The sequence below is a fragment of the Polypterus senegalus genome, chromosome 4 (genome assembly GCF_016835505.1).
Source record: "Polypterus senegalus isolate Bchr_013 chromosome 4, ASM1683550v1, whole genome shotgun sequence".
Taxonomy (NCBI): Eukaryota; Metazoa; Chordata; class Cladistia; order Polypteriformes; family Polypteridae; genus Polypterus; species Polypterus senegalus.
The window spans coordinates 185,075,481-185,100,458 of record NC_053157.1 but is presented as its reverse complement, the minus strand read 5'-3'; the positions used below and the strand labels follow the sequence as shown (position 1 = coordinate 185,100,458).

At 35.6% G+C, this 24,978-nt stretch overlaps 1 long non-coding RNA gene across 1 annotated transcript in view; it reads right to left on the bottom strand.

Moving 5' to 3' along the window:
* LOC120528641 overlaps window positions 1-21,880 on the bottom strand; it is a 53,918-nt gene extending 32,038 nt beyond the window's left edge. Inside the window, exons 1-2 of the long non-coding RNA XR_005633579.1 lie at window positions 21,800-21,880; window positions 7,356-7,524 (exon numbers count right to left, since the gene is read on the bottom strand). This is a non-coding gene — a long non-coding RNA (uncharacterized LOC120528641). The remainder of the gene's footprint in view (window positions 1-7,355; window positions 7,525-21,799) is intronic.
* Between the last annotated feature and the right edge of the window lie 3,098 nt (window positions 21,881-24,978).

The window sequence follows — 24,978 nt, the reverse complement described above, 5'->3', positions numbered from 1 at the left end:
TCATGAATTTTATATATATATATATCTATACAGGGCTATTCAAAATGAAAGAGCAGGTTTAAAACATCTGTGTTCGAACGGAGCCCTAGGATTTATTGCAGAGTATGTGAGTGGATCAATTTTACATTATATATGTATAAATATACAGTATATAGAAGGGGGACCGAAGATTTCCATAATCTGTCAGTAACACAGGAGTAGGTTGTAGTTATCAACTATGCTGCTACTAATCACATGCTACGGTCTTGCTAATCTTTTTAATTGCTAAATGGCACTGTACTGAGTTGATAGTTGCATTTTTTTAGACATTAGACTTTTTATAAAGCTTCCAATCATTGGACTGTTAATCAGCAACATTACATTGAACTGCTGAAGCGTCTGCAGGAAAGCATTAAGAAAAAACATCCCAAGCAGTGGGGCACACAAATCTGCACTTTGCACCATTACAGAGCACATGCACACACTGCTGCACCATGAGAGTGCACCTGCACACACTGCTTAATCAGTCAAAGAGTTTTTCACCAAAAGCAACGTGGTTGCTGCTTCACACCTCCCGTATTTGTCAGATCCTGCTGCCTGTGACTTTTTCTTTTTGTTCCCAAAATTAAAACTGAAACTGAAGGAAAGATAATTTGCTACATTAGCAATTGCAAGAGGGTCTAGACATGGTAAAAAAATAAAGAGTGCAAGAAATGCTCCCAGGATTTGACAGAGATTAAAAGAAAATTACTGTAAGTTGTAAAATATTCTTTTTTTAACAATTCTGGGAATTTTTGGGTTTCCCCTCATATATATATATATAGTAAAACCTTGGATTGCGAGTAACTTGGTCTGCGAGTGTTTTGCAGGATGAGCAAAAATTTTTAATAAAATTTAACTTGATAAACGAGCAAGGTCTTGCAATATGAGTATGAGTGTCATGTGATCACAACTGAGTTGATAGTGGTTCTCTCTCTCTCACTGCAAGATTGTGGGTAATCATCTCCCATACTTGGTCTCAGTCGGCGTGCCTCACTCTAAAGTCAACATCAGTATGAGTGTGTATTGTTTACTATAGCATTGTGACCACGTGTTTGAGCATAAGGAATTTTTTTAATTTGTGTGAGAGCAATGGATGAATCTGTTTAAGGACAATCCAATGTCACATTTCTGCGAAATCCTCAAAAACAGGCTAAAGCATCTGTCATTGGATAGGCTCCTTGTTAAAGTCGCAAAAAAAGAAAAAGATTCCAGTGAGCCAACAGATAGAAGTGATTTTGTTAATCATCGTCGTAGTCGTCCTACACAATAACCCTCCTCCTCCTCTCCTCTCTCTCACATCAGCCACGATTCTTTTCAAAGTGAAGTGCAGGTTAATTTGTTTTATGTATTTTTACTTTATATTTTGTATTAATCATTTTTATATAAAAATTTTTGGGTTGTGGAGCAAATCATCTGATTTCCAATTTTTCCTTATGGGGAAATTTGCTTCGATATACGAGTGCTATGGATTACAAGCACGTTTCCGGAACGAATTATGTTCGCAAACCAAGGCAGCACTGTATATATATATATACTGTGTATATATACATACACACACCCCAATACACACGACCTTGAACCTGAAAGGAGTATTCAATATTACAGATTTTGTAAGTGGACAAAGATTACTCAAATATGTGGATTACAACTTTCTAGCATTATGATCTGTAGCGTATGTTTCTTGTTTTAGAACCAAGACAACATGGACATTCAAATCAACAAAATCAAGCATTGTGCTATTATTGATTTTCTAACACTTGTAAACAACACGGCTTTGGTATTCAATGCTCTTTTTAATGAAATTGTATTTATATCCAAAAATGTTCATTATAAAAAAGGTAAAATAATAAAAAATAAACACAGACTGCAGTAATAAAACATTTTGAAATGTCCTTCCAATATCAAATTCAAGACCACAATCAAGTGATTGGATGCACAGTTCTATTGTGGCAGAAGAGTAATTGAAGATAGCCTAAGGTTTGTCCAGGCTTTGACATCAACAACGCAGGGGAATGTTGCCACCATGGAGTGAATCATAATGGAGAATCAAAGAGTGATGGCAAGTGAGAGAGAGCAGACAGTGTACGGATTAGTTATGGGTCAGTTGAATTAATGCTTCAAATAGAATGGTCTGAGCACACTGGGTTCCCAGAAAGTTGACCCCAGAAGCAGAATAGCATTTTCTGCTAATGGATTCTTACAGGGTGAAATTCTTGCATTTCATAACTGGAGATGAAACTTGGATATATTACTTGGATTTAGAGTCCAAAAAAAAAAGAATTGGAGGAATGGTGATTCTGCCACACTAAATAAATTCAAGATCCATACTAAACTACTGCAGGCAAGGTAGTATGCACAATTTGTACAATGTTGACAATGTAGTCCATATTGATTAAATACAATACCTCAAAAGACCATCATAACCATTCAATATTCCACCGATTTGCTTTGGTGCTTGCAACAATCAGAAAATCAGCAAGGAAATACTGACTTAAAGGGGATACATACTTATGCAAACAACTATTTTCTGTTTTATATTTGTAATTCATTTTAGAACACTTAATAGAGATCTGTTTTCACTTTTACATTAAAGAGTCTCCTTCAGTTGATCAATGTTAAAAAAAAACAATTTAAGTCCACAGTGTTTCTTTTTTTATAACATGTTATTAATTTTGTTTAAATCAGATAACATTCCATACATGCAAGTCAAGTTTAACAAAACTAGGTTGAAACAAATCGACCCCCACCATGAGAAAGAGAGCTAGAGTACTCCACAGTGCTTCATCACTGCATAGCAATAAAATCCTTAAACATCCAAGACAAGGTGAACACTTTTTATAACTGGTGTGTATATATAAATATTAAATTTAGACAGTATAAATAAATTAACATCCCCATCCATCCATGTTCCAACCCCCTGAATCCGAACACAGGGTCACGGGGGTCTGCTGGAGCCAATCCCAGCCAACACAGGGCACAAGGCAGGAACCAATCCTGGGCAGGGTGCCAACCCACCGCAGGATAAATTAACATGTATATGCATATACATATGTACATATACAGGGTATATGTAAACATACAGATATATCAGATTTAAACTAAAATTAAAGTCTTCAACAAACACAAATGCTTTATTGGATGCTACGATGATTTAAAATGGCTTCTAAAAACTGGAAAAACACTGTCTCTTTCACTTTCTCTCTAAATACAAAAATATAATATACATTATGCTGTAATTAACTGGGGAATGAGGCTAATACACACCCATAAAATCCCTGAAATACGCAGATTCAAAACAAGCCCCTGCTGACTGCAGTATGCAGTATCCACACATGAGTATACACATGCCATAAACAAAGTATTTTAGTTCCAGTTATACTGATTTAGATCAAAAAGTCATATATTGCTAAGCAAAGCCAGCTGCCAGAGACAATAAATAAGCTCACTGAAGCATGTTGTTAGTAGAAGCCTATAATATGCAAGTCCTTGAAATGTGTTCTGGTTTACTTTAATAATAAATTGAAACACAAGTACCTGTAAGAATGCTTATATACTGCAAAGGCAATGGCCTTCTTAACATACAACTTTAAGGATATGTTAAATGATAAATAAACAGAATATAAGAACTTTTTAACTCTGTTGCATGTATCTTCATTGTCCCTGCATGCACATCTTGAGTATTAGTGACTAATGTATTTTCAAAAAAGTGTTGGCTTCACACTTAATGTTTTTTCAGTTCAATTTCAAAGGTATGGAACAAAAAAAAAAGAACTTTGAAAAGCATTGGCCACCCTCCTCAAAGTTATTCCCTTGACATAATGACTGCAAGATTCACACATCAGATCTTTTTGTTGTTTCTCTTTGTTACTTTGTGTTACAAATTCTTTATCACAGCTTGCACTATCATGACTTATCTTTCTGTGTCTCAGACAGTGGTCCAATTTCTGAATGGAATGTGTTTGTGCTTTAACTGTACTTGGCTGCTGTTTCCTTGAATCTCTGACAAGTAGGAAAATGTGTTAGTTAACACATTAGATCATGGCTTAACTGTTTATTTTAGGAACTTATAATGTGATTAGATCTGTATAGGCATGCATGATGTCCAAACAAATCTGCACACATCCTATTGTATGAAAAAAACTTACCTTCAAAATAAATGACGAAAAAAGAAATCAGTGAGGGAGATACAAAAATGGAAAAGCATCACAGTTAAAGACAAAATTACCCAGTTGTTTGTCTGGGTTGGTATTCTTATTTTTCTTCAAGAGAGCAGCTGTCTTCCTATTCATTCAACTCAATATAGTGAACAAAGCCAAGCTGCTTCAAGACACGCTGGCCCTGCACGGCATTTCAAAGTTCAAGTAAAACGCTCTGCCCCTGACCTGGCTGTTATCTTTTAAACAATGAAGATCCTCCGTACAACATTCTTGGGCACGCTTGATGACATAGGCAGGTGTCTTTGGCCTTGGCAGACCTTTTCAATTTCTAAGCATCTTAGAATGCTTCTTTGTCACATGCAAAAATTTGACTGTACTGCTTTAAAGCCCTATTCTTTATTTTACTATTATTCTGTAGAAAACTCTCATAAATGCGTGGTTAAGGTTTTGGAGATCGATTTGTCTAAATGGTGACATTTATTCATAGAGTTGGTTCCAGGGTGCTTCCCCTGACTAGAGCCATGATTTCATCTATTCTTTTCTGATCCTAGAGTCCTAAACGCTTCTCTGAGATCAAGCAAGTGAGAAGTCTGCAGTTGCTTGGACTTTGTAGCAACCTCAGTGACCCATCGAATGATTTTAAGGTGCACTCTCAAAGAAATTTTCACAAACTCTCTACTTTTGAGGAGATCCACTGCTGTTCCAAGTAACTTAAATTTGAAGATTATGGCTGTTAACATGGTTTAGTAGAGTCCTAGAGATTTAGAAAAGACTGTGAAGGCCTTTCCAGATATATAGATATCAACCATATTTTTTCTGATGTCTTTCATATTTCTTTTGATTGTGGGATTATATATTTTGTCCTGGCAACTTCAATCTGGGAGTAATGGTCAAAATAAGTGAGATTTAAGGGATCAAGCCTGACTGTGTTCGATGTGATGGTTTGCATTATGGCTTTAACTGGATTGATTTAACTAGGGACAATTACTTTTTCAGAGAGTGCCACTTAAATAACTGTTCATTAGATAAATAAAACAAGTAAACAAAGAACTTCTATTTGTTCACTCAGGTGCCCTTCATCTAACTGTATTTTATTTAAGTACCCGAGAGACACCAACATCTGCAATAACAAATGAAACCAAAAGGGTGTAAAAGTTTTCTCAGGGCACTTTAGAGAGCTACATTTTATGTAGGAAAATTAATAGAAAGGTAGAGAAATTGAATAGATGCATGCAGGGTAGTATTACACACCCAGTATGCTCATATATTTTTAATGCGTTTTAGAACACGGGTCATAAAATTAAATCAAAAGACAGGAATGTAAGCTATTAATAAAAGTATTTACTATAAAGAATTTATATTTTTAATACAGTAAAAAATGGAATTTGTAAATTGTGAAGAAAATCCCATTACTGTAATACATAGCAGTTGTAGTGACTTATGTGGCTCACACATATATGAAGGAGTTACAGTAAGTTATCATAAAATGAAACAATACACGAATGAAACCAAAACTTCACCCTTTATGAAAATGAAATCTATTTCAAAAAACTCAAAAAAAATGTGGGCATATTTTTCTGCCTAATGTAACATTTATATAGGTTAAATATATATTTTTAAGAATATTTCTGAAATATAATGAAATATATATTTCACTTAATATATTGCAAAAAACATATTTCCAAGTATATTGTGTATGAGACGTTCAATATATGGAGTGTATGGGCCCATGGTTCACACAGATTGTTAATTTATTCATTTTATTGATTTACCAGAAAATAAATTCTTCTTATTTCGACAGCTCCCATTAGAATCATCTTGTTCCATCCTAATTCCAATTTACTTTGAGTATCCTGTAATTTACTGTAAAAAGTAGGTAGCTGCATTAGCATCGAGGTTCCAATACACTGAAGCAATTGTGTGTATTTTCTTTGATTTCTAGGAAACATGTTACTTGTTGTTTTGCTCAATATAAGTACTGAAATTAGACAGTGAATTGAACAAATAATGTTGTAAAGGGATGCAGGGTGAGCTGCAATGAATTTTACTATATCCGTGTAAAGGTGATGCACTTCTAGGCAGCAATATTATAACGTAAGATTGAATATAGTATGTTAATATTCCTTTCAACCATACCAGATACATGGCAACAGAGCAGGAGACTGCTAATGATGCTAGTTGGGCTTCTTCATTAATGGCTGTACCTTTAAGTTAAAATGAATACAGTAATAACAAACTGCAAGGGGGTGCAATGGATAGTTGATGTGGAGAGTGGAATTTGACCAGAACGTGCTTCTTTGGAAAAACTTGGTCATACTAGAACTACTTCCATTTCAGACTATTAAGACTCTCCACCCTGGAGTTAGGAAGAAACCTAGAGATAAGCGCTTCTCGAAGTACTGGAGGAGAAAGAGGCCATCTGTTTAGAAGAAGGTATTGGGTGAGTGGAAGGACTGCAACTGGACTAGTTGCATTGATGTTAGAAAGAGACAGATGCATGCATAGATAGGCCCAGAGTTAAAAAAAAAAGTGTTAAGTTTTTGTGTATATACATGCCTTATTCCTTCTATTGGATACTATGCTATATATTTATTTCTTTTAATTAAAAACAGTATGTTCCTATAGTTTTGTGGTGTGCTGTATCTTTAAAAGGTCACACTTTCTATTGAGTATATTGTTTTCATATGCAGTACATATTTTTGCAGATTTATTCAGTATTAGTTTCTGTAGATGAAAAAAAATTTGCTTTCATGATAATAAACAGGTCTGAAATCTAAGAGCATCGGATTTTAAGCAAATTATATATTACTGAAAAGTTTTATATTTTCATGTAGCTTGTCAAAATGCAAAACAACAAGTTACAATTAAAATCATTATTTAGTTTATCAAAAGTAAGAAAGTTAAATAATTCAAAAAGCTTTTCACAATGTTAATTTATTCTTAGGCTCTTATCTCAACATAAAAAACACCTCTGAGGTTCCTATTGAATGATATTTTCAACTACAGGTCAATGTATCTTAAAATATTCTGCAGTATACAACAATATTTTCTATATATTGGTCATGAACTTGACTTTCATTTATATTTTTTCAATTCGGACATATCATTGTAAGGATTCTGGGGGTCAAGGAATTAAATGGTCTTATCAGTTATTTGATTTTATTTTTTAAAAAATACCTCTTTCTGTAAAGGCAATTTGTTTTTATCATGGGTGCCGCCATTATTTGCTGTTTGTGATTCCAGGTTGTTTCTACGTAGGACGACTGGGAGTGTGATGTCTTTACCACAGCTGTATAAAGGTCAGAGACAGACACTTCTTAACTGTCCAAGTTTTCCAAGATAAATCCTAACAAAGAACAAAAAACAAACAAAAAAAACTTGCATTATTATTGTTAAAAAATCTCTTGCTAGGAATCCCTTTTTGCTCTTTGACTTTGATTTACATGTTGTTGGTTTTTGACTTTAGCAACATAAAATATTCTGGTTACTGACTCTCTTGTACGCTTCTCATTCGATGATTTTGTCTCATATCCTGGCCTTTTTTTTAATTCCTCTTCTCCCTGTTATGACCTTGGCTAGTTCTTACTATTACAATTATCTTCTGATTCCATCTTACTTTAAACTTCTGCCACCCTGTTCAGTCAGTACAATATTTAAGCATATAGAAATACTGTAAAATATGTTGTACAGTATAACTACTATTTATATTCTTAAAATATTTTCTAAAAAATATCTTAACAGTATATTATTTAAAATACATTATTATATTTTGAGCAACATATTGAATATACAAAAACATCTATAACTGACATATATTACAATATATTTTATTGTAAGATGTTATAATATATGTATCCTTAATATATATCTATCATTTTTTAAATATATTGATACTGAGAGCACTATACATCCATCCATTATCCAACCCGCTATAATCTAATATAGGATCACGGGGGTCTGCTGGAGCCAGTCCCAGCCAACACAAGGCAGGAAGAAACCCTGGGCAGGGCGCCAGCCCACCACAGGGCACACACACCCACACTAGGGACAACACCAATGCACCTGACCTGCATGTCTTTGGACTGTGGGAGGAAACCAGAGCTCCCGGTGTAAACCCACGCAAACACGGGGAGAATATGCAAACTCCATGCAGGGAGGAACCAGGAGGCGAACCCAGCTCTACTACTGCGCCACCATGCCGCCTTGATAGTGTTTTTTATTAAAATATGCTTTACACATATTTCATTTTTGTTTGGGCACTCTGAAAACTAAATAACTTGTCCATTTAAAAATGGGCTTTTCTTCCCAAATTAGATGACTGACATTAGCACATTGTTGCACCCAGGCAATGCTTCATTTCTTTCTGTGATGGTGAGGTGACCCCACCTGTAGCCCTTCTGAATCACCAAATGCCACCAAAAGCCTTGCTGCCCCCTTGCATTATCCATACTTTCCTATTTGGATAATGTGTTGTGCTGCTAATGTCAGTGTATATAGAGTAGTGGTTTTGTATGACCATGTTCATTAGAATCAGGAAAGGGGCTTTAGAGAACCCGTGATCTATTGTACTTTATTATTTACACCAAAACACCAAAGCCACCAATCCATTCCCCACTCTTTGCCATTATATGCATATTTTAACTAGTTCAGAACCCCAAGGGGGATGCACCAGCCTTCTCTTTATTCATACCTGGACACCCATAAACGGGGCTAAAAATGCTGATACAATAAAAACAAATGCACACGACCCTGTCCCTGTCACAGTCCTGTACCCTTTTACCACATCTGCAATCCAGACAGTAAAAAAAAATGTCGCACAAAACTTTCATATATGTAAAACACATACCTTTGGAAAAAAACAATATGCCCATCATATACAGTACCTATATAAAAATAGGCAAAATAATAATCTTACATAAACCTACACAAGGAATGGCTAAAATCATGTCATCATTTTATAAAGCTATTAGGCTTAAAGCAGTAAATGAACTGTCTCTTCATTAAGCGACAGAGCACTTGAACAGTTTAAAAAATGACAACAAGAACAGCCATGTATGGACTTTGCTTGATCAGCAACTGGACAGCTGAGAGCATAAAATTCAGACACAGGGATAATTGCTAACTGCCATTAACATGAATTAGTTGTCACCAGACAAATGTCACCCAGTAGGTGAGTTCTGATGAGTAAAATGAGCTGGAACTGTTAGTTCCATGCACAAATTATCTTGACGATGAAATTATCCTAACTTCAGGATTACTTGCAGTGTGATTTTAAATATAGACTGTTGTTATTACATTTGATAAACAACACAAGTGTTTTAAAACATCTTTTTTCCTTTCTCCACATATTTAGATGTCAGTTTTTAAACTAGTTTTCAAAAGTATAACAGTAAACTTACTGTAGCAAAATTAACATAAGTGCAGTGAACTATGAGAGCTGTGAGTTTAAAAGTGTGAATGAATTGCTGAAGATTATGTTGCGTGACCCAGAAAGAATAGGGGTGACAGCCCCGGAGATAAGAACAAAAGACATACTCCAGAGGCTGTGAGCCCAGCCAGCAGTGTGTCTTATCTCATAAAATGTGTTTGTTGTATGCATAATTCTTCCTAATCTCTCTAGAAAACTTCATAGCAGACAATCTCAAATCAGCTCATATTATTCTTGCAGTGTTCGGGTCAACAGAAATCAGTGATAAACACTTTTATTTTTTTCCTGTGTTGGCAAGTTGTCTAATGGTCATTTATTTCTCCAGCAAAAGTAGGCAACTTATGTAGTAGCTCCTTGCTAGACTTGGATCAATGTTATCAATATGGGAAAGGCGGACACTTCTGATTCCTTTCTTAGGAAGCAGTGACTAAACATGCTGTACATCCTAGAAGCTACTGTACAATCAAAAAAGTACAAAACAGAACATTCCTGTTCTGTTGGTTTTGGACATATAGACATGTGATTCAGAATGTCTGGCCAGATATATTATTCTAATGGGGATTTGTTCTGAAAGCTGCAAAGATAGCTTCTTACCCTCTCAAGATCCTAGAAAGGATTAAGTGGGTTCAACAATGAATGTATGCAAGTCCAGAATATGAATGAGTGGATGTCATATGTTATGCATTCCTTCGGCAGCTGTTGTTTTTTCTAAAGTCTGAACACTAATATGTGTCAACCACAGATAATTATTCTAAAATCTTAACCCTAATTTGTGTTAAGCACAGATACCTTTTGACCATTGATACCTTTGCTATTTTTATTAAAACACTGTAAAGATGAACCAGTGACTAACATTCCCATAGCCTGCATTCTGGGGTTGCAAGGCTCCTTTTACTCTGACTACTTATATCCTTCACTCTCTAACTCTGAATTCTAACCCCCATTTCTTACTATCCTGTCCCTCACTCTGCTCACTAACCCAACCCTAATTCTCTTTTCACTGATTCATTTTCCCCTCTCTGCTTCCTTCTCTCTGTCTCTTTCCTGCTGTATGTGCACCTCCTACCACTCCATACAGTGATGGCCCTTTATCATTTCTGCATTTTTTTCCTATATGACGTGCGGTCAAAAGGTAAATGTTTTTTCATTTAACCAAAACAATGTGCTATTCCCCTGTGTTCAAATTCTAAATAAGAATCATTCTTACCTTAGCAGAGAAGCAAGTCAAAAATGTTTATATGGCATAACATTCAAGTTGTACAGGCAACTGTAACTCTCAATGAACAAAGTTCAATGAGTAGGATCAAGAAGCTTCTCAGTCCATTTCAGGGTTTCGGGGACAAATGGTTATCACACAGGGATAGGGCAAAAGGCTAAAACTTAGCCTAGACAGGCTGGTCCATCACTGGGATCACTTTAACTCATATACACATACAAACACAAACCATAATATGCAATTGCCAATTAACATAGCCTAAATAACAATTAAAAACTTTTGTAACTAATTTCTTCTTTGTTTAAAGAAGCTACTTATCCCCATTCCCATTTCACTTAGAATTTCAGGGCTTCCAGTCTGCTCCCTCTTGGTGTGTGTGTAACAATGTGTCGGAAATTATTTATGTTAGGTTAAGTTAGTAAGACTTTATTTTGCCAGAGAGAAATTTGTTGTTATTACTGGACAGTACAAACTAAAGAGGAAGTTATTTCAAGATATCTTAAACTGTATTTTAAATATCAATAACCATGCTGGATGTAAATGTAATACATCTTAAAATGAACATTAGATATGCTGAAAAAGACTTAAATTATTTTCATCCAGCCAGGGCAATACAATGTCACAGTGGTTAGTTTTGTTGCCTCATATGCCAAACATTGTGAGCTTGAATCCAGTGCCTAGTTCTTGTCCGTATGGAGTTTGTATGTTCTACCTGTACCTGTAAGGGGTTTTCCAACAGGAACTCCAATTAGAACATTAGATTAGAACACGCCATTCAGTCCAACAAAGCTTTCCAGTCCTATACACTTAATTCTAAAAAACATCAAGTCTAGTTTTGAAAGTCCCTAAAGTCCTCCTTGTCCACCACACTACTTGGTAGTTTATTCTAAGTGTTTATGGTTTGTGAAGACAAATTTCCTAATGTTTGCTTGTAGAGAAAAGCCAAGCAAAATGACACCTTTTATTGGCTAACTAAAAAGATTACAATATGCATGCTTTCGAGGCAACTCAGGCCCCTTCTTCAGGCAAGATGTAATACAGAAACTGAAGTTTCCTGTGTTTATGTCCACACACTAGTGCTTGGCTTTTCTCTACATTCATAATGGCTAACACGGTACAACAACCTAGTACTACTAATGTTTGCTTGAAATTTACCCTTAACAAGTTTTCAGCTGTGTCCCTATGTTCTTGATGATGACTTAAAACAATAGTCTCGATCCACAGTACTAATTCCTTACATAATTTTAAACACTTCAGTCAGGTTTCCTCTTAATCTTCCTTTGCTTAAACTGAAAAGGCTAAGCTCTTTTTTTTCTTCCTTTTTATTAATTTTATTGCAATCCATACAAAGCAATCAAGTTTTTACAAAAGAAAAATTAAGTTAAGAACAGGTCGATCCCCAGCTAAGCTCTTTTAATCTTCCTCATAATTCATCCCATGTAACCCTGGAATCAACCTAGTTGTTCTTTTCTGGACTTTTTCCAGCACTGCTATGTCCTTTGTGTAGCCTGGAGACCAATACTACACACAGTACTCCAGATGAGGCCTCACCAGTGCATTATAAAGGTTAAATATAACCTCCTTGGACTTGTTGTACTCTACTCATCGTGCTATATAACCTAACATTCTGTTAGCCTTGTTAATGGCTTCTGAACGCTGTCTGGAAGGTGATAGTGTAGAGTCCACTATGACTCCTAAATTCTTCTCATAAGGGGTGCTTTTGATTTTCAGACCTCCCATTGTGTATTCAAACATAAAAGTTTTACTTCCTACATGTGATACATTTACTGACATTAAATTTCATCTGCTACCAATCTGTCCAAGTCCTTCTGTAATAATTCAATGGATTCCAGATTAACTGCCACTCCACCTATCTTGGTATCATTTGCAAACTTTACCACCTTGTTACTTATATTGCTAACCAAATAATTTATATAATAATAATAATAATATTTTATTTATGTAGCACCTTTCATACACTGAAGTATACTTTACAATTCAATAAGCACATTAACAAAACAATAGAAATCACACACAAGAAAATGAATAATACTCATTGAAAAGATGTGTTTTTAACAGGAGTTTGAAATGAATAATACATTTTTCCTCACGAAGGCTGAGAGGAATTTAATATATATATCAAAAAGAGCCATAGCCCTAGCACTGACACCTGTGGAATACCATTCATAACATCAGCCAATTCTAATGAGGTTCCTTGCACAGTAACCCTCAGCATCCTGTGTCTGAGCCAATTCTGCACACATCTTCATACATCACCCTGAACTTCCATTTCTTTTAGTTTGATATCCAACCTCTCATGTAGCACCTTAGCAAATGCTTTCTGAAAGGTCATAGAAGTAATATTATATGAACCACTTTGATCATACACTTTAAGTGCTTCCTCATAGAATTCCTGCATGTTAGTAAAACAGAACCTTCCTCTTCTAAACTCATGGTGACTCTTGAGTAAAACACCTGTTCTTGCCATGTGTTCCTCAATCTTATCCTTATCTTCTATTAATTTACCTGTGAAGCACATTACGCTTACTGGCCAATAGCTGCTTGGATCTGCCCATTTAGTCTTCTTATATAGTGGGATAATATTTGCCATTTTCCAGTTCTTCAGGATTTCCTTAGTGCCTAGTGACCTCCTAAAATTTATATATATACTATATTTGCTTATATTGTATAAAAATGTATATACAGTATGTTTATATATTGACTATCTAACCTCCTTAAGAACTTGGCAGTAAATATTACCTGGTCCTGGAAATTTGTTTGATGTCAGCCTAATCATTATTTCTTCACTTCCTTTTTAGTCTCATTTACAACTACTTCTTCACTTGTGAAAACCTCAGAAAAATGTGAGTTTAGACCATCTACTATTTAACTGTCAGTATTTTGTAATTCCCCTTAACTAATCCTGATGAGCTTCACCTTCTTCTTTACTGGTCTTTTACTACTAAAATAGTATCTTATCTGCTAAATGCCTCTCTAACTGCCTTTTAGCATCCCTAATGTCCTTCTTAATGTGTTGCCCTCATGTTCTCATATGCCCTACGGTTTACATTAGTGTTATTAGTTTTATACAGCCGTTTTTTTCTGTGCAGTTTCTTTCTTAACTCTTTATTAACCCACTGTGGAGTTTTTTTTTCTAATTTCTTACTAATTCCAAATTTAGGAATGTTACTGTTAAACTATCCGTCGCTATGATGTTGGTGTCATCTACTGCTTACTACCTTGCATCGCCAACACTAGTTTGAATACAAATAACAAGAACAAGTGCATGTAACAAATAACAAGTTATATTCCAACAACACCTCCAAACATCCAGCTGCTTTTGCTCCTGTGTGGAAGCAAAAAAAAGCAAAAAACCCTTCTCAAGAGAAATATAGGAGCAAAATGTATTTTTAATTGACCCTCACACCACAGAAAATAACTCTCAGCAACACTCTTCATTTGCAGAGATGACGTTAACATGTCAGTACGTCTTTTTCATCTCTTACTCCCTCAAGATGCTCATGTTAGGATAAATGGAGACAATAAATTAGCCCATTGTAAATATGAGCTTGTCTGTGTGTATGTGTTGAGTGGACTCATTGCAAAGATTGACCGGGTGCTGCCCTTGTCTTGTACTCATAAATGCAGAAACAGAATCTTCGACCAGTCCATGCAATTGTATGTACATTTTACAATCCTTTTCATTTTAATTTAGGGTTGAAGTAAACTTAAGCATATGTCAAAAGCATTTCAGAAATCAATAGCTAGACCTATTTTATTTTAAAACTCTAATTTTTTTCAAGGTATCAGTACATGTTAGTTGAGATTCTAATACATATACTGTATTCAGTTGATGAATTGACTTTCAGATGTCACACTATACTTTTTGTAATCTAATAATTACTTTTGTGCATCACAGTACATACAACCTTTTTCTAACACTTGCCAGTGATGATATAGTTGGTAAAAGATCAATGGAATGAAGAAGAGATGGCTTTCTGTAAAGAGCACTCACAAAGACAGAGAGATTATGTTACAGATCCAATGTTCATAGTTTCCCAGTGCATCTATCAAGAAAACAGAGAAAGCTGAATCTCATAAAGAATCCCATTTCAAAGGTGGATTGGACAGGCTGAGAAATGACAGGAAGCAGTAGCCTTTACTAAAGTGTTAAGTTCTTTTTTATTTTTTTTTCTTTTCCATTGTTTTATTGTCTGAAGTTATTTCACATTGTATTGGAATACATTTGTGCTGTTTTTCCTCTTATTTGTTTTTAACATCAAGAAACCCACAGTGGTCATAACATGTCATATTCTGGTGAGGATACAATAAAGCATATATTAATTATACAATATTTCCTTTACAATATGAATTGGAATAGATAAATCAAAAGAAAAAAAGACCTATAATGGAAAACCAAAACCCCTTCTTAATCCAAATTGTCATACATTCAAGCAAGAAAACAAATATGTAACCAGTATTTCTTAGATCTTTTCACTTAAAGTATACAGGTATTTTGCATCTTTTTTTAGATTTATCATTATACTAGTTTAAGCTGTAATACTGGATGCATTTCCTTCTTTTTTTATTTATAATGTAACAAAAGATAAAACACAGATAAAGTGTTGGGGTACCAGCTGGTTGAACCCCATGTAATTGGCAGGTTCTTAAAGCAAAGAAGAGTTGCTAAATAATTCATCCACACAAGGTCGATCATCTTGTCAGACAAGAGTCCTTAAGGAGACTGTGAACCTTTGGTAAAACTGTTCTTTATATCTGCCGGAAACAAAGAGAGCGGTACTTAATGCATAACAGGAAGTGATGACAATGTTCCTCAAACCTTTATTCTTCCATCCTGAGAGCTAAACAGGAAAACATGTGAATGACATTGTGGCTTGGAGTTGATTTGGCATTAATATGTAAAATAAAATATGCATACATGTTGTTCTGTAGGTTTTTGTGGCATCGACCTTCATGTGCCCATGTTTTTTGTTTGTCAGAAAGTAAAGGAAGGAATATAAGACAGGTTTCAAACAGACAAACAGTTTTTAATATTGGGAGAATTATTTAAAAGGATAAAGTAAGAACTGGTAGAAGATGCACAGCAGATTAGGCTGTCATTTTAAATATAATTGCAAGTTTAAAATTGTATTTGCATTGTTATATCCTCATATTTTGTAGGCACAGCATGTTTATTTCTTTAAAATATATGACACAAGGAATAAAATTTTACCTTCAACCCTAAGTCATTAAGTGAAACACCGCACATCTGAAAGAAGGATCATAGCTCACTGGATTTTATATAGAGATTCTGTTTAATTTCATGTTTCTGGGATAAGCAAACCACTTTTTAATGCACTGACAGAACTAATTAAGGACAGCATCGAAGAAACATAATTTAATCTAAAAGAAGGGTGCAATTGGGTTTTCTCTGCATATGAATGAAAATTAATGCCATGTTTTCTAATTATGGATCACCAACTTAAAGTAAAAGTCCCATACTTAGAACTACAGGACACCATATTTAACTTCTGAGTATAATGATGGAGTAGTGTCAGCACATTTCTGTATGTACTGTAATCAATTTGATAAATAAGAACTAAACCTGGCAAGCACAGTGCTTGTGAGCCCAATGTAATTGTCCAGCCTTTGTATTAAAATAAAATGGTCAATGGTATCAAATGCTGTGCTTAAATCAAACATAATTACTATGGAACAGCCTTGAGTTTCTCAAATGAACTGTGTAAGGGTAATGAAGCTGAATGGTGACTATATTTTCAAGTATTTTAGTGAGAAAGGGTAAATTCGAAAGGGTCTATAATTATTAAGCATATTTGGGTCTACCACTGGCTTTTTAAGTAATCGTCTACTACTTAACACGTTTTGTGCATCAGGAACTGCACCTTGCAGTAATGAACTATAGAAAATGATAAGAATGAGTGCTGCCAGAAAATCTAGTAGTAGGTTTCATTTTATAAATTAAATTTATAATTTTGAGTTCATTTAGCAAATTAAAATCACTAAAGTGGTATGTGAAAGACCAAACAGGGTTTGCTAATCTAGTATTAAGTTTGCGAGGTGATGCTCAGATCTGTGATCTTATATTGTCAATTGTCTCATTAAAGAAGTACATAAAGACTACACTGCTAATAGCTGTAGGTGTTTTGTATTGTATTTAAGAACTAGCAAAATACCTGCGCTTCGCAGTGGAGAAGTAGTGTGTTAAAGAAGCAATGAAAAAGAAAAGGAAACATTTTGAAAATAACGTAACATGATTGTCAATGTAATTGTTTTGTCAATGTTGTGAGTGATGAGTGTTGCACACACATATATACATAAACATATATATATACATATCCATACATATATACATATACACATATACACATAATATATATACACACACATATATACATACAAATACATATACGTATATATACATACATATCTACATATCTACATATCTACATATACACACACACACATATATAAACATATATATACATACATATCTACATATATATATATATATATATATATATATATACAGTCTTTGGGGTGCGAGCAACTGTTGCTGGGGGTGCCAGAATCCATGAAGGAAGAAAAATGAAAAACATTATTTGTACAAAATATTAATTTATTTATTCATTCCTAAATAATGAAATGGGCTGGCTATTTCGTATCAGTGCAATACACTGTTTGTTAAAACGGATGACTCCCGCTCTTACGTGCAAGTCTGCCTGGATATTATGAACTATCGTATCTGTTCAAGTTCTATTTAAATTTTAAATAGAAGGAATTTTTATTTAGTCGACAGAATATTATTCCGGAATAAATCAACTCAAACCTTAAATAACATAATATTTTGCTCTCCATAAAAATATATCCTGTCTAAATTATTCAAGTTAGAAATAAAGTAAACGTTAAAAGAACCAACATTCAAATATCTTTACTCTTATGTAATTTTATATAAAAAATAAACTTAAATTTTAAATATCCCAAAAGATTTTGCTCTCCATAAAAATATATCCTGTCAAAATTATACAAATTCAAATATGAACATGCTGCATAACAAAACCTGGAAATATAAATAAAATGTGTTCCTTTTAGCAATAACAAATCAAATCATTCAGTTGTCTTTGCTCATATGTCATTTTAGAGCTGGACGCCTGGCATCTTTTTTTGGCAACAAGTTAGTTTATGTTTGGTGTGAGGTTCTGTGTTGTGGAGATTCTCAGGATGGATTGCAGGTGCTCATCAGTGAGGCGACTCCTGTGTGCTGTTTTGTTAGTCTTTATCACTGAGAAGAGCTTCTCACACAGATATGTGCTACCAAACATGCACAAGGTTCGAGCCGCATGTAGACAGAGTTGGAGCATTTTTGCGGGAATGGAGTGAATAAACTGTGCGGGCCGTGCATTATCGTACTTTGCCTTCAGTGTGACATTACACTGCAGCTCAATCACCTCCATCTGAATCTACACAGGTGCAGTTTCCACATCGACGGCAAATGGGTTGCGAAAAAACTCAAAATTCTTTTTTTGTTCTTCAAATTTACCAAAGCGCCGTGCGAACTGAGTGCGCAGTGCGCTCAGTTTATCAGCAAAGTGCGTATTTGGGAACACCGTAGTGCCGACTTGGTTCAACATTACTTGGCAACAGGGAAAGTGGGGCAAGTTGCACTGGTGCATTTGTGTCTCCCATAAAAGTAGCTTCACTTGAAATCACTTTGTGATTTTGCACAGGTAAAAACGTCTGCTGAAGTGTCAGATTCTTCTTTAATTCTTCTGCTTTCTGTATCTTGTGCATTGCATTCAGGTCTTTCAGGTTATCTTGATGTTTTGTCTCATAGTGCCGTCTTAGATTAAATTCTGTAATTACAGCCACATTAGCTCCACAAATGAGACACACAGGTTTACCGGCAATGTCAGTAAACATATACTCTGCCTCCCATCGGTTTTTAAAGGCTCTATGTTCAGAATCACCTTTTCTCTTTGGCATCGTGTGGGCTAGTTTCGCAATAACTTGCAGCATCATAAGCTAGACTTGATTAACGCGGTAAGTGTTCGGCAAGGCAACTGAAGCGCTGCATTATGGGATCTGTAGTTTATTGTGTTACCAGCGCTTCATATCCCTGGGCCATTAATAACAATAATATATAAAATGATCTCGCGCGGATATAATTACGCGGGCGGATGTGGCCTGTGGGCCTTGAGTTTGACACATATGGACTAAATAGAACTTGAGAAGATATATTTTTTCAAATGTGATCGCGCAATTCAGATCGAGTTGACGTGCACTACAGTACATCAAGCCCGCGTGCTATTGTGGTTTTGCCTGCGTGCCGCAATAAGTTACCCTTCCCTCGCTCTTACTTTTTTTACCGTTCATCTAATGAATACACTGAGTATGGCTTTACCAAAACAATCATTGATCGCGAATAAAGTATCCATTATTCATAAAGCTTCAATTGGTGATCTGTCTTTCTGCGTTAACCGCATATTTTTTCATACGTCTCAAACCAAGGGGATGCGAGGCTAAAATAAATCGGGAAGCGCGCATATATACTCAGTGCATCCCCTCTTGGGAATCGAACCTCAGACGCCGGCGCAAGAGGTGAAGCCTCTACTATTGCGCCACGGCGTATGGTTTATCTATCTGAGCGTAGCAGTGTAATTCAGTTTTTGTTCAGCAGTCTTTAGAACTGTTGCTTTTTGTCTGCGCACTGCATCAGTTCACGTGAGCCGCTGAATATGGTTTTATATGTCACTCGCTCGCTTCTAATTGTTTCGCTGCCTTCTTAATTATATAATGTATGTTTTCTTCAGCGGTTTTTGGAGCTCTTCCTGGTTTTCTATGTATTGCGTGATTACGTGGGAGGCATGATAATGTCACACGAAACTCCGCCCCCACGGCTTTCTAGCTCAACTCCATTTCAGTATATGCAGAAAAATAGCTTCCAGTTACCATTATGCGTAGAATTTCGAAATGAAACCTGCCCAACTTTTGTAAGGAAGCTGTAAGGAATGAGCCTGCCAAATTTCAGCCTTCTACCTATACGGGAAGTTAGAGAATTAGTGATGAGTCAGTGAGTCAGTCAGTCAGTCAGTGAGGGCTTTGCCTTTTATTAGTATAGATTACCATTTATTAGATTAGTCACTGTTTAAACAATAGATGAGAATTACTACTGTTGTTATCTACTAATCTAGAATCGTTGTCTATTATAGGGCTATAAATGGAGCTTTTTTATACTGTAAAATTGTACTTTGTAACAAGTCCTCCAGCTTTGTTACTCTTCCATTTTTGTTCCAGTTTTCAACATTTTATTTTAAGAGCTCAAGTATTCTCATTAAACCATGGTGAGTTTCTATGTGTTTTAGTTACTTTTGTTTTAATGGGAGCTACTGTATCCAAAGCCTGTTTTGAAGTCACATTATAATTTACTAATGCAAATGGTTTCCACAATTATGCTTGAGTTTCTCTCATCAACACTACACTTTATGGCTAAATCAGATAAAAGGCTTGCAAATTCAGTCATGACCAATGAATATGGCAGTGGTGGTCTGTAGACTGGTACTACAAATGTGCTGGAATCTGTTTTAATATCAAATATGAATGCTTCAAAGTATGTAAATTTGCCTACATTTTCAGAAGTGGTTTGCAGTTCATCATACAGAATTATCCCAAAACCATCTACTCAACCAGTATCTACTGATTTATGAAGTAATATATAACTATTTGGTGATGGCTCAGATAAATGAATAGTGTCAGATTAACTAAGCCAGGTTTTAGTGCAAAGACACAAATCAGATATTTTACTTAATATAGTGCTTTATATTTTGCCCTTTATTGTTAATTTACATCTTGCTAAAAACATGAAACAATTAAAAACAGTGATAACAGCTTTTTGAGAGTAACAAAACTAATTGAACATAACAAGCAAGTTATCTAAAATGAAATTATGCCAGTAAGCTGACAAGGATTTAAGAATGACCCGGAAGATAGATGTCTAAAACAGGCAAAGGTCAAAACTAAGGGATCAATCATACAACATTCTATGCCAAATGAGATGCAAAAGTCATAGTTATCAATTTCTATAGGCAAAGTCAAGTCAGAAAAACATGAAATAAAGTAAATGAAATATTATAGCAAAGTGCTTTGAAAAAGGCTTTTGTTATTCGCAGCTCAAATAAGGAAGTGAACGTTTGCATGACCTTTTAACTTTTCACATTGTGATCAAAGAGTTAGAACCTCTGAAAACATGGCCCGACAATGCAGAATGCTGCCCCGATGATGGTTGGCCAAAATGATGGTGAGCGTGAAAATACAAAATGGCCGCCAAAACTCACGAAAATAATGAATCATTAAAATAAACGGGAATTTCCGAAATAAATATAAGAATCAGAATCCATGACCACCAAAATCCCCAAAACAAGTGGCAGATCTTTGAAATTGGTGCAGGGAAAACATTCATAAATAACAAAACTAATTTGTAAAAGAAACATAAATGTATTGTTTGAGAAATACAACATCAGCAGCAGTAACTGGCTTCCAATTAAGAAAATGGGTTGGTACAAAAAATGTGCAGCCATTGTAACTCTCCAGGACTAAACTCAAGCTTCCCTAGTAAAGTAAAAACATTAACTATAACAAAATATATATTAAATAAATAGTAAATTACAATGCACAGAATCACTTCTGGATCAAGATCATCTTATATAACTTAATATAACTCAAGGGCTGCAATCTTCTCCATGCTGCTGAATGAAATCCACCCTTAGCCCATACTCTTAGAACAAGTACACTTGAAGCTTAAGTAAAAATCTCTGACTAGCTTCATTGTCTAACATCACACAATTTACACTCACGCCAGCTTTTCAGAAAATTTGCTAAAGTGTGGTGTTAGTTTACATTCGTAGTCCACTATAATTGTCAAGGGTAAGAACAAAATGTGTGAAATTCAAGGGTCTACCTTACCTCAAAAAAGTTCAGCTCTTCCTTTCTTCACAATCAGCAATGATCCAAATCAAATTTTTTAAATAGATATTTCTATTTTTCCAGTTATTCTATTTTTTGATTTAATATGCTTAAAAATTGATCTCAATTTTGAATAGAACTGGAGTTATCTGGTTAAGTATGATTACTTCAGCTGGCATCTTTTAGACAATCACTTGATACAGCCAAGAGTTTGACTGTGAAGGACCTTCTCCTTTTACATTCCACCATTTCTCTGCTTGTGTTCTCTTTGACACCTGACCTTTCTCAGACTTTTAGTCCATTTTCCAAGGCTTTCTTGCTTCCAAAACAACGTTTGTGGTTGGTGGCAGCTGGCCATGGCATTAGATTAAGGCTGCACAAATCCCATATGAGTTAAAAAGCAAACAGACACAGTATTCAAAAATAAATAAAAATGGAATTCATACTAGGCCACTGGAGGTTCACATCTTTACAAAATTACAGAGAGCTTGAACTAACTGAACACAAGATTAAAGCCTTCATGGGCAAAGTTTTATAAGTCATATTCTCAGACTTGCAGGGCACACCACATTGTTTTATAATTTTTTAATGTTTAAATCATTTGCTACTAGTAGTGACCATAATTCCTTTCAGGTTTTGCATGATTATGTAATAAAAGATTTGAAAATAGTCTTTGCTGCTGCACAGTGAGCCCTTCTGTGTGTTGTGCACTGTTGTCTACTTTACCATGTGTGATTATCCCATTTCTGTTCAGCAACTTTTTTACTACACAGATTTCCTCATTTTTTACAATTTCATTATGTAGACTTTACCTTTCTATATTATTAATTTTAAGAAGAAATTAAACATGAACAATTATAATTTAACTATTTATGCACTTCAATTATGAAGCAGCACAGTACCACAATGAGAGAGGGGCTTTCTTACAGCTCCACAGTCCTGCACTTCGCATGTTCTCCTCATGTTTGTGTGTTTTTTTGTTCTCCCAGTTATCTGGCTTTCCTTCTACTTCTTATGGACATGTGGTTACATTAATTGTCAGCTTTAAAGTGGCCTGGAGTGTGTGAGTGTGCTTGCATGTAAGTGTGGTCTTTAACAGACTGATGCTCCATCCACTCATGCACTTGATGCTGCCAAGGAAGGCTCCTGTGACCACTGTGAACTGAATAAATAAATGATAAATGAATACATGGTAAAGGGGATTTGAAAGATAAGGCAGTGAAATAATGGATGCTCTAAACTTGCATTTTTCTGAGGTTTTTCTCAAGTGATGAAATGGATAACCTCCCAGTATTAAATAGGCCTACTATAGAGTTTCTGAGTGATTTAGAAGTTGTAGAGGGAGAAGTACTGCTCAGATTAAATAGGCTGAAATCAAACAAATCAACAGGACCAGATACTATTTACCCTTGACTTCTTAAGGGGATTAGTGAGTACATATATAAACACTTGACACATATTTTTAGGAAGTCACTGGAGAGATTCCAAAGGACTGGAAAATGGAAAATATTATCCTATTATATAAAAAGGGTGACCGGGCAGATCCAAGCAACTATAGGCCAGTAAACTTAAAATGTATCACAGGAAAATGAATGGAAAGAATTATTAAGGATAAGATTGAGTAGCACATGGCAGGTACAGGAGTTTTTCTGAACAGTCGGTTTTACTAACATAACAATTTACAAACAATGATCAAAGGGGAGCATATGATATTATTTACTGTATCTTTACTTTCAGAAAGCATTTGATAAGGTGCCCCATGAGAGGTTGGGCATCAAACTAAAAGAAGTGGGAGTTCAGGGTAATGGTTGTAGATGGGTGCAGAATTGTAATATAAGTAACAAGCTGGTTAACTTTACAGATGATGCCAAATTAGGTGGATTGGCAGATAATCTGGAATCTGTTAAATCAATACAGAAGGACTTGGACAGCAGACAGGTGTATGCAGGTTTGTGGCAGATGAAATTTAATGTCAGTAAATATAACGTTTTTTACACATAGGAAGTAAAAATGTTAGGTTTGAATACACAATGGGAGGTCTGAAAATCGAGAATACACCTTAAGAGGAGGATTTATGAGTTGCAGCGGACTCTACGCTATCAACTTCCAGACAGTATTCAGAAGCCATTAAGAAGGCAAACAGAATGTTAGGTTATATAGCACGATGTGTGGAGTACAAGTCCAAGGAGGTTATGCTCAACCTGTATAATACACTGGTGAGGCCTCATCTGGAGTACTGTGTGCAGTTTTGGTCTCCAAGCTACAAAAAGGACATAACAGCACTAGAAAAGGTCCAGAGAAGAGCGACTAGGCTGATTCCAGGGCTACAGGTTTTAAATTATGAGGGAAGATTAAAAGAGCTGAGCCTTTTCAGTTTAAGCAAAAGAAGATTAAGAGGTGACATGATTGAAGTGTTTATAATGAAGTGAATTAGTAAGGTAGATTGAGACTATTATTTTAAAATGAGTTCATCAAGTACAAGGGGATGTGGACTATGGCCGGCAGCTTATCCCGGCCAATACCCCCAAGCCATCAGGTGGAGCCCTCCCTGCAACGTGGACATGCCCCGTATTCCAATAGGGCATCAAGGACCTTGGAGTTTTCTTTCACAGCCCTGCTGGATACCTTGGGGGCCACCAGAGGACGCTGCAGGAAGGCTTAAGGATTTGTATTCTCCGTATAGCCCAGAAGTACTTACCAGTCATAAGGAGAAGTACTTCCGGGCTGAAGAAAAAGAAGAGTTTTCACCTGACCCGGAAGTGCTGGGTAATCACATGGACTGAGGGATCAAAAGCACTTCCGGATCGAGGACATTAAAAGGATAATGGGAAACTCCAACGGGTTGAGCTGAGTTGGGAGGAAAGGTGACAACACGCCTGGGAGTGGAGGATTTATTATTGTGTGATTATTGTATTGTTTATTGAAGGAATAGTGTAATGAGGTGAGGTGAAGGTGCTTTGTGCACATTATTATCATAATAAAATAATTTCGTGGATTTTTATCTGGTGTCTGGCATCTGGTCTGAGGGTTCAAGGGGACGACAGCGCCACTATCTGTCACAGGGACACAGCTGGAAACCTGTTAAGGGTAAATTAGGAAACATTAGGAAGTTTTTCTTTACATGAAGATCCATAGACACTTGGAATAAGCTACCAAGTAGTGTGGTAGACAGTAGGACT